Genomic DNA, 12,323 nt, shown 5'->3' with positions numbered 1-12,323 from the left:
AATGACATTTCGACAAAATTTTCTATAGAAATAAAATTTTCTATAGCAGTAAAATTTTGATAAAATTTTCTATATACAAAATATTTTGACAAAATTTTCTCAGAAATAAGATTTTCTATGAAAATAAATTTTGACAAACTTTTCTATAGAAATAAAATTTAGACAAAATTTTCTATGGAAATAAAATTTTAACAAAATCTAGAAATAAAATTTTTTATAGAATTATAATTTTGTAAAATTTTCTATAGAAATAAAATGTTCTACAGAAATAAAATTTTCTATGAAAATAAAGTTTGGCAAAAATTTCTATAGAAATAAAATTTTGACATAATATAGAAATAAAATTTTTTATAGAAATAACATGTTGACAATATTTTCTACAGAAATAAAATTTTCTATGAAAATAAAATTTGGCAAAAATTTCTATAGAAATAAAATTTTGACAAAATCTAGAAATAAAATTTTTTATAGAAATATAATTTTGTAAACTTTTCTATAGAAATAAAATGTTGACAATATTTTCTACATAAATAAAATTGTGACAAAATTTTCTTTAAAAATAAAACTTTGACAAAATTTTTAATAGAAATAACAATTTGACAAAATTTTCTATAGAAATAATATTTTGACAAAGTTTTCTCAGAAATAAAATTTTCTATGAAAATAAATTTTGACAAAATTTTCTATAGAAATAAAATATTATAAAAAAACATTTTTTACAGAAATAAAATTTTGAAAAAAATCTCAGAAATAAAATTTTGACTTTTTTTAGAAATAAAATTTTGACAAAATTTTCGATAAAAATAAAATTTTGACAACATTTTCTATAGAAATAAAATTTTGACAAAATTTTCTATTGTAACGTTATTTCAAATAATAACAGGACATGTTAATGTTATTACTCAGGACCTGGTATATGAGCTTAAATGAAATTTTGACAAAATTTTCGATAGAAATAAAATTTTGACAAAATTTTCCATAAAATTCAATTTTTGACAAAATTTTCCATAAAATTCGAATTTTGAAAAAATTTTCTATGGATATAAAATTTTGACAAAATTTTCTATAAAAAAATTACAAAATTTTGTACAAAAATAAAATTTTGACAAAATTTCCTATAGAAATATCATTTTGGCAAAATCTTCTTGACAAAATTTTCCATAAAATTCAAATTTTGACAAAATTTCCTATGGATATAAAATTTTGACAAAATTTTCTATAGAAATAACATTTGGACAAAATCTTCTACAGCAATAAAATTTTCTATAGAAATTAAATTTTGATACAATTTTCCATAAAATTCAAATTTTGACAAAATTTTCTATGGATATAAAATTTTGACCAAATTTTCCCAAAAAAAAAAATTTAGCAAAATTTTCTATAGAAAAAAAATGTTGACAAAAGTTTCGATAGCAATAAAATTTTGACAAACTTTTCTATAGCAATAACATTTTGACAAAATTTTCTATAGCAATAAAATTTTGTCAAAATTTTCTATTGAAATAATATTTTGACAAAATTTTCTCAGAAATAAAATTTTGACAAAATTTTCTCAGAAATAAAATTTTGACAAAATCTAGAAATAATTTTTTTTTATAGAAATATAATTTTGTAAAATTTTCTATAGAAATAAAATTTTGACAAAATTTTCTATAGCAATAAAATTTTGACAAAATTGTCTATAGAAATAAAATTTTCTATGAAAATAAAATTAGGCAAAAATTTCTATAGAAATAAAATGTTGATAACATCTAGAAATAAAATTTTTTATAGAAATAAAATTTTGCTAAAATCTTCTATAGAAATAAAATGTTGACAATATTTTCTACAGAAATAAAATTTTTAATAGATATAAAATTTTTACAAAATTTTCTATAGAAATAACATTTTGACAAAAATTTCTATAGAAATAAAACTTTGACAAAATTTTCGACAGAAATAAAATTTTGACAAACTTTTCTTCAGAAATAAAATTTTGACAAAATTTTCTATAGAAATAAGTAATCAAACCACCGCGAGTAGTTGTAGGAATTTGATGCCAAACTCGCCGACAAAAAAGGGTCGGCCACAGTCTCTGAAATAATATCATTCAATCGACAGACAATTTGGTTGTTGCATGATGTCCGTGATTTCATGTTAATCTTATATCCACCGCTAATTGTTGGTGCAGCTCATTGAACGAGAAAAAAAAAACTTGCGTGAAAACAGTTAATTTCTGCGCGAAATCAAACTAAAATAATGCCAATCATGTATCGTTATCTTTCTTTGATATGTCTGTAATCCATGTCGAAAGCTAAACAAGTCAATGAAATTAAACAGGTTCAACCGACAAACTCCTCATCCAATGATGAAGTCTGTTGGAGAACAAAAAAATAAAACAAACAGAAATAAAGTTTAAACAAACAAAATAACTTTAATTGATCTGTATGGATGGAATATCGAAGAAACTCATAGACATGATGGAATATTTAATACAATGGAAATCGAGTTGAGATTGTTATCTGTCAGAATATTTCCGGAATCCACAGTGCGCTTTAAGTATTAGGAGCGCAAATTAATAATGTGAGAATACAACAGATGGCGTAGTTCGTAGGACATACAATACTCGATTAGGCTTCGTGTTAAACGCGAGAGCTTTCCAGATCGTCCGAAGTTACACGCCATCACATTTCCTATCGAGAATGATTCTATTGTGAATGATTCAAATGCCAGGATACTGGAATATCATATAAGGTATCATAATCATCTATGCATCAAACTATCAATCTGCCAGCAGATCTGTAGAATCTGCCCTGCACTCAATGGTGCATTACGTACAAAAATCTAAGACATATGGTGACTATACATTGGCGGCGTTTCTGGACATTAGGTTAGGTTAGGTGGCAGTCCGATGTATCAGGCTCACTTAGACTATTCAGTCCATTGTGATACCACATTGGTTAACTTCTCTCTTATCACTAAGTGATAACGGCGTTCCACATTGCAGGGAAACCACTTAGAGAAGCTTTGAAACCCTCAGAAATGTCACCAGCATTACTGAGGTGGGATAATCCACCGCTGAAAAACTTTTTGGTGTTCGGTCGAAGCAGGAAACGAACCCACGACCTTGTGTATGCAAGGCGGGCATGCTAACCATTGCACCAAGGTGGCTCCCTGGACATTGAAGGTGCCTTGAATTATACGAGAATTGATAAAGTAGTAGTGGCGTTAGAGAAGAATGGTGTCGAGGAATAAAGTGGATCGAGTTGATATACTGGTATCGGGAAAATTCCTGGATTCTATTTCGTATGTGCTGAGCGAATCTTTGCAGTATCTTTCGTAGTGGACTCGGGGATGTGGATTAGAGGTGAACCCTGGAAAGACAGAGCTAGTACTTTTCATCACGAGGATAAAGGTTATTGGATACCAGGCTCCTGAATTCCAAGGGACGAAGGTGAGCATCTCGAAATCAGCAAGGTACTTTGGAGTACTCTTGGATTCCAAACTGAGCTGGATGGAGAATACTGCGGATCGCTTTATACCGCGGTTGTTAAACCTGTCGCCACATATGGTTGTCATGTTTGGTGGGCATGTTTGGTGGGGAGCCACCGTGGTGCAATGGTTAGCATGCCCGCGTTGCATACACAAGGTCGTGGATTCGATTCCTGCTTCGACCGAACACCAAAAAGTTTTTCAGTGGTGGATTATCCCATTTCTGAGGGTTTCAAAGCTTCTCTAAGTGGTTTCACTGGAATGTGGAACGCCGTTCGGACTCGGCTATAAAAAGGAGGTCCCTTGTCATTGAGCTTAACATGGAATCGGGCAGAACTCAGTGATAAGAGAGAAGTTCGCCAATGTGGTATCACAATGGGCTGAATAGTCTAAGTGAGCCTGATACATCGGGCTGCCACCTAACCTAACCTAACCTTGGTGGACAATCGTGAGACACCTAAATCATATGTCGAGAATAAATAGGATAAATAGGACTACACTTATTTATATTACAGGCGCTATGAGGACAACAGCCACTGCTGCTTTGGAGGTACTGATGGGATTTATCCTACTCGATTTACAAGTAAGGAAGACTACAGAGCTGACATTTTTGAGATTTAAGAGCTTGGACACGCTGGAGAGGACTGCAGGCATACTTAAATTTTTGCCGGGCATTATGGAGAGACGGACCATATGGCCACAGAGTATGTTTTTAGATTTAAGAGCTTGGACACGCTGGAGAGGACTGCCTGCAGGCATACTGAAATTCTTGCCGGGCATTATAGAGAGACGGACCATATGGCAACAGAGTATGTTTTCATCACAAACCGGCACACATTATACCAAGTATGGATAAGTGAGAAGACAAGGGGATACCCTTCGGAATCTTGAACATGTATACGGACGGATCAAAGGTGGGAGAAGGAACTGGCAGCTGTATTTATTGCAGTGAACTGGGTATAAGGGATTCTTACACGCTGGGGAGTGATTTCAGTAGTTTTCAGGCGGAGATTTCTGCGATCACAAAGGCTGTTGAGTCGCTGTTGATGAGGCCGTTATTCAGAAGCGATATCAGCTCCATCATCGACAGTCAAGCACCTATAAAGGCATTGTGCTGTGCTGACATAAGGTCCGCTGTCGCAGAGAACTCAAGGTTCTCCCTGAATAATATAACTCTGTGCTGGGTACCTGGGCACTGTGGGATAATAAGAAATCAGGAAGCGGATGTGCTGGCTAAGGAGGGGCTCGTGGAACGAATAATGTCCTAGCGGACATTTTTCTACACAATCTTCTTATCATTACAGAATAGAAGTGAAATACGATGAACTATGGCGAAGACGCTGAGTCTCTTCGGATGGTTGCGAGCAAACAAAGTTGATATTGGACGAACAGAGCCGAAGGAAATGCGAAATTTTTATGTCGTTGAACAGAGATGAATTGCGGCCTTTGATTGACATAATAACAGGACATAACAAACTTGTAAAACACATGGTAAGAATAGGCCTTTAAGATGGAGATATCTATAGATGGTGTCTGGACCTGGAAGTTAGGGAAGACTCGTACCACTTTCTGTGTCAGTGTCCAGCATTATCCTTTAGATGAAACAAGATGTTGGGCTCCTTTTTCTTTCAGGCTCTCACTGACCTGCGGGAGTGCAGCTTAAGGAACATACTTACCAGGGCCTCTGGTTGGTTGTTCTAAGATTTCTTTAAAAGAAAACAGACAGGTGGAAGTTCTGGGACTATTCAAAAGGAGATCGCATCTGAAAGAAGAAGATGAAAAGATCACATCGAGGAATCATAATTGACCTATATTGGTTAAAGTGAATATCAATTCAACATAAAATTGTTGTCATCCTCTACCTAACCTAAGGATAATGCTCGACCCCATGTTGCATAACCCATAAAAATTTATTTAGAAACACTAAAATGAGAAATCCTACTGCATCCGCCATATAGCCCTGACATTGCTCCTTCCGATTGCCACTTGTTCGATCGATAACGCATGGTCTGGATGATAAGCATCGTTCGTTCCTATGAGAAAGCCATAAATTATGTCGATTCGCGGATTGAGTCAAAAGAGTATTGGTTTTTCGTAACAGCATCCGCATGTTGCCAGAAAGATAGGAAAAGGTAATGCCTTTTGAAGGACAATACTTCGATTGATCAGGCTGCTAAAATTTTTAAGAATAAATTCTCCAAAATTTGCAAAAATCCAGCATTTTGTAATTGGTGCTACCAATCAATTCTAAACGTTTTGTTTTTAACAAGGACAATCTTAACCAAGAGTCAGTAGTAAACTATGCAGCGCCAGTGTGGACACCTCAAACGAGCGATACGCAGTGGAATAACATACAAACCTGTCAGAACGCTGCCCTTAGAACCGCAACAGGATGTCTCCGCAGTACACCCCTGGATCACCTTTATGCGGAGACCAAGATCATCCCAGTGCGTCGACACAACTACATGTTGTCAAAGCAGTACCTCTTGGGTTGCCATCGAAGTTGTCATCCGAATCACCATCTTGTGGAGACAACCTCCACCCAGGAATGTAAGGGTTGATCTTCACCTTCTAGAGCCAGAGATCCAGGGTTACAAAAGAGAGCCTCTAGATCAGGCAGCATACCAGACAGGTTTGAACAGGATTCATGAGGATATTGTCCCTGAAGCGGTGAGAAGCTACAAGGTTAATCCTGCTCCCGGAGTCCGACCGCCGCCCATTGCACCGGAGGAGAGAGACCTCCCACGGCAGACAAGGGTAGTTTTGGCCCAACTACGATCAAGCAAGTGCAGCCGCCTCAATTCATACTTATCAGTGATTGATAGCAGCGTAGCTGACGTGTGTCCCATATGTATTCAAGGGCCACATGACACTCGTCACCTTTTTGCTTGCCCAGCTAAGCCTACCCGTCTCACTACCAGATCACTCTGGACACACCCCATCCTTGTCGCAGAGTTCCTCGATCTGGCTACTAGCTGAACTACACAAGCATAGAACAAAATGGATGAAACTACATTAAAAACTGTTACAACAACAACAACAAAGAGTTGCCACATCGGCGATCTGAAACAGCCAAACGGGTTGACATAATGTTTTACTCTTTTGGATTGGCTTTGCTAATGTGTTGTCAATTAATTTGTATTTTGTATGACAAGTTCAAAAATTGATTTTGTACGTGAGATTTCGGTCAGTAGCCTCAGTAGCCTCATGAGGTTGTTAATTTCTCCGTCGCTTCCCTTCATTTTTCATGAACCCGGTACTTTCTACTCTGTTTATATCACATTGCCTGTAGCAACTGGCTTTTCGCAAGGATCTTATTCAACCCTTGTCTCTTTGCTTTAGAGTTATACCTTATGTTTTGATCAAACTTTACGTGATGCATTGCTAACATAACACGACTTCTCTCCATTATGTCCCTGCACTATCCAGTGTCCATTTTCCTCTTTCACGAATAAGGTTAGATTATATATGGTTACCATTTCTAGGCGAAAGATTCATTGACTTCATTCTCTGTATTTGGATTGACCTCCGGGCTTTTTGGTGCGCTTAACGAACAATCGTTTCATTTCTGGTAATTTAATGTATCAAATCTTAAGACAGGCTATATTTATCCCTACTAATTGAAAAATTTGCATTACCGATTTTTCTCATGATACCACCAATATCCGAACCTTAAGTTGATAGTATGCTAATTCAACTTAAAATGGATTCAACTCAAATTTTCAATACAAAAATAAGGAGGCATGGGAGTTTAATTCACTGGCTATTCAATTGGAAATTAGAACTCCAAAGGTCAACAACAAAAATGTTTACTATAATCCTTTCGGCTTTATATGCAAAATTTGTATGAAATGTTTAAAAAATACCTTGGAGTTAGCCCTGTATGGAATAAATGTTTGGATATACTTTTTTTGTTAAATCCCAAAACTTGAACGTTTTAATTGAATTAAATTGGAAATCATCTACATATTTGAAAGGTTGATTAGTGAAATGGTGCCTATTTTTCCTTTCATATCGTTTTAAGAGATATGCGTTTTTGAAATCGTGAGTCGGTAAAAGGCTAAGGGGAATATTAAATGAGAAGCCTAAATAGGAAAGAAATTTGCGTGTTTTGATAAAACAAAAATAAAAATGACGTCTTGGAAGACATTTGAATGTGGTATTGTCCATGTGCCGTTGATAGTACGAAAGGATTAACAATACAAGACCTGAAAGATTTCACCACCAGAACCATAAATAATTTTGCCTAAGTAGAAGTAGTATTTCCCAAATACTTCCCAAAAATAGGTTGGGGTCTATCATAGGCTTTTCACCTTTATATGTCGTCTGCACACACATTTGCAATTTGTTATAAGCGCCGCGGTAGAAACAAGGTCCTAAGGTCGTTGGCCGATGTGGACATCTCAGACAAGTGATACCTGTCGGAACGCGGAAAACTGCAAAAAGGATGTCTAGCAGTATTTCTCGGGATCTTCTTTAGGTGGAGATTAGGATCTTCTCCATATGTAGACATAAGTACGTGTTGCCAAAACGGTAGGTTAGGATAGACATATTGGCTGATAAAGGGTGATACTGTCAAAATTTGCTCAAGGGAAAACGCGTGTAAATCGGTGAAATCGTTTATTTAAAAAATCAAATTAAATTTCTTTTTCAAGTTCAATTAGTATAAAATTCAGGAAAAATATTCAGTTAAGCTTTTGCTTTTCCAAATCCGAATTGCCGGGCCTCACGCTTGACACCTGCCATCAGATTTTGTACAGCCACCTTGTCCACCTTCTTCGCCGCAGAAAGCCAGTTTGCCTTGAACTGCTGCTCGTCCTTAGCAGTTTTTTGGTCTTCTTTAGGTTCCGCTTGACAACAGCCCAGTATTTCTCGATTGGGCGGAGCTCTGGCGTGTTGAGAGGGTTCTTGTCCTTGGGAACCACCTGCACGTTGTTGGCGGCGTACCACTCCATGGCCTTTTTACCGTAATGGCAAGATGCCAAATCCGGCCAAAACAGTACGGAACAATCGTGTTTCTTCAGGAAAGGCAGCAGACGTTTATTCAAACACTCTTTCACGTAAATTTCTTAGTTGAAAGCCCCGGAAGCTATGAAAATGCTGCATTTCAAGCCACAAGTACAGATGGCTTGCCAAACCAGATATTTCTTTGCGAACTTTGACAGTTTTATGTGCTTGAAAATATCTGCTATCTTTCCCCTTCCTTTTGCCGTATAAAACTCCTGTCCCGGAAGCTACTTGTAGTCGGCATTGACGTAGGTTTCGTCGTCCATTACCACGCAGTCAAACTTCGTCAGCATCGTTGTGTACAGCCTCCAGGATCGCGCTTTGGCCGTCTTATTTTGTTTATCATCGCGATTTGGAGTCACTACCTTTTTGTAAGTCGATAGTCCGGCTCGTTTTTGGCTCGATGCACGGTTGTAGACGATACACCCAGCTTATTTGCGGCATCTCGGAGAGAGAGGTTAGGGTTTCGCTTGAAACTACCGGCAACTCTCTTTGTCGTCTCAGCGGCTTCCGGTTTTCGATTTCCCCCCGATCCAGACTTCCTGGCTGTCGACAAACGTTCCCCAAACACTTTAATTACATTTGTAACGGTTGATTTGGCAACTTTTAGCGATTTTGCCACATTTGCGTGCGAGTAGCTCGGATTTTCGCGATGCGCGAGCAAAATATTGATACGCTGCTCTTGCTTGGACGGCATTTTGACAACTGAAGAGTGAATTCCAAAATCAAAATAGGAGCAACATTCTACACACACACACCTTCAAAATGAGGGATGTTCAGGTTTTTTAAATGCAAAATTGAAAGAAATACGTCAAGCTTATATTGACCACATTTTGACCGTATCACCCTTTAAGGTCTGACACATAGATGGCGTCGCTAGTATTAAATGCATATTATTTTTATATAGTACCAACCTTCAAATGATTAGTGTCAAAATTTGACGTCCGTAAGTCAATTAGTTTGTGAGATAGAGCGTTTTTGTGGAAGCAAGAACTTGGCTTGATAATGAGTTTCCGGACTCTGCCCCAGGGAAATCAACAATAATTGATTGGTATGCAAAATTCAAGCGTGGTGAAATGAGCGCGGAGGACGGTGAACGCAGTGCACGCCCGAAAGAGGTGGTTACCGACGAAAACATCAAAAAAATCCACAAAATGATTTTGAATGACCGTAAAATGAAGTTGATCGAGATAGCAGAGGCCTTAAAGATATCAAAGGAACGTGTTGGTTATATCATTCATCAATATTTGGACATGCGGAAGTTCTGTGCAAAGTGGGTGCCGCGCGAGCTCACATTTGACCAAAAACAACAACGCGGTGTTTGCAGCTGTTAACTCGTAATACAGCCGAGTTTTAGCGTCGATAAGTGACAATGGATGAAACACGGCTCCATCACTACACTCCTGAGTCCAATCGACAGTCGGCTGAGTGGACAGCGACCGGTGAACTGTCTCCGAAGCGTGGAAAGACTCAAAAGTCCGCTGGCAAAGTAATGGCCTCTGTTTTTTGGGATGCGCATGGAATAATTTTTATCGATTATGTTGAGAAGGGAAAAACCATCAACAGTGGCTATTATATGGCGTTCGTGGAGCGTTTGAAGGTCGAAATCGCGGCAAAACGACCCCATATGAAGAAGAAAATAGTGTGGTTCCACCAAGACAACGCACCGTGCCACAAGTCATTGAGAACGATGGCAAAAATTCATGAATTGGGCTTCGAATTGCTTCCTCACCCACCGTATTCTCCAGATCTGGCCCCCAGCGACTTTTTCTTGTTCTCAGACCTCAAAAGGATGCTCGCAGGGAAAAAATTGGCTGCAATGAAGAGGTGATCGCCGAAACTGAGGCCTATTTTGAGGCAAAACCGAAGGAGTACTACCAAAATGGTATCAAAAAATTTGAAGGTCGTTATAATCGTTGTATCGCTCTTGAAGGGAACTATGTTGAATAATAAAAACGAATTTTGACAAAAAATTTTTTTTTCTTTGTTATACCGGGGACTTATAAGCCAACCTGTTAGACTATTCAGTGTATTGTGATGCCACATTGGTGATTTGCTCTCTTATCTCAATGACAAAGGACCTCCTTTTTATAGCCGAGTCCGAATGGCGTTCCACTTTGCGGTGAAATAACTTTGAGGAGCTTTGAAACACCTCTGAGATGCTTCTTGGTGTTTGGTCGAATATGAGGTTGAACCCACAACCCTATGTATGCAAAGCGGGCATGTTAACCATTGCACCACGGTGGCTCCCATATCCTGGGTAGTTATTGCAGTAACCATCCAAATCAAAATCTTGTTTATAATCAACCACCACTCAGGTATGTAAGGGTTGATTTTCACCCTTATACAGCGCGAGACCCAACGTTATGTTACAATAGAAAGCCTCTAGATCAGTTAGTATACCAAGAAGGTCAGAACAGGATTCATGGGTCCTGCACTCAGAGTCCATCAACCACCCATAACAGAGGAGAAAAGGGATCTACCACGCGGTATTTTTGGCCCCACTAAGGTCAGGCAAATGCAGTTGCTTTAATTATTACTTATTGTTAGCTCCCGACGTAGCTGACGATAGCAGCGACGAGTTGTGATGTCTGTAATCAAGGGTCCATGACATGCGTCACATTTTCGTTGACCCAGTCCAACCTACACGACTCACCACCAGATCACTCGGGATCTGGATACAAGCTGAACAAAACCCAAAAATAGATTTAGCACGACGCACTCTTAAAACAAAACATCATCCAGAGTTCTTATGGTTTGTACCATATCGATCAATCAGATTCCTCAAAAGACCCACAATTTCTCAGATTTTATAAAAGACATAATAAAGAAATTGAGACTCTTCTATGGGGAATAATTTCTAATAAAATTTCTCAGGTGAAACCTCACTTCTTACGGGAGATCGCAAAAGATTCGTTGGATTAATTCCATAATCCTTGAACTGCATTTTATGAGAAACGAGAAAGTTTGCCGAACGCAAAATGAATCGGTGTTACAAACTCCTAAGCCAATGTAAGCCAGGCTCGGTAGGAGGAATGTCAGGTCTCCAGTCACCGTTCCCAACAAGATGGTGACTGTATGACTAGGTGTGCATAGATTATAGACTGGCAATTAATCGTGCATCACGATGGAGCTATAAGGAGAGCCATTGGTGGTCTACAAACCAACCACATGCCATAATTTAGCAAGATGAACAACGTCAATGTCCCGATTGAACCTCTTCTGAATGTTGAAGACTCGAGCAGAGAGGAATCGTACAGAAGGGTCTCCCTGTCATAAAGTCATTGGGGACACAACTCCACCTTAAAATCTGCCAATTTGTCATCAAGATCGCAAAGTCGGGACTCCTTTTGCATGGTGAAGACTCAAGCGGAGATGAAACGTACCGAGTAGTCAAGACACTGGGGCCACTACTGCGCCCTAAACGTCCAACGACTTGCCATAATTTACTTAAGCTGAGTATAGTGATGGTATCAACAGTGTCCAAGTTCCCAAAACTATGGGACTCCTTTTGAATGATGAAGACTCGAGAAGAGATTAATCATACAGGTGAATCTCCCGCTAAAGCACTTGAGGCATAACTCATCCAGGGGCGATTTCCCTTGTCACACAGAATAAAATATCACCAAAATTGTGAAAAAGCTATTGTCCAAACCAATGGTCAAGGATATCGAAAACACATTTCTTCCGTTGTGGTCTTATCGCAAAGAGGATACCCCTGTTATCTACTGGCGCGACTCATGATTGGCCAATTATGGCATCTTACATATCTTATATATCTTACTTACATATTGATGGCACTTGTGATAGATTAAATAACTATCGTGTCGATATTTTCAATTTTA

This window comes from Haematobia irritans, chromosome 1, assembly GCF_050003625.1.
Source record: "Haematobia irritans isolate KBUSLIRL chromosome 1, ASM5000362v1, whole genome shotgun sequence".
Classification (NCBI taxonomy): Eukaryota; Metazoa; Arthropoda; class Insecta; order Diptera; family Muscidae; genus Haematobia; species Haematobia irritans.
This window is presented reverse-complemented; position numbering follows the sequence as displayed.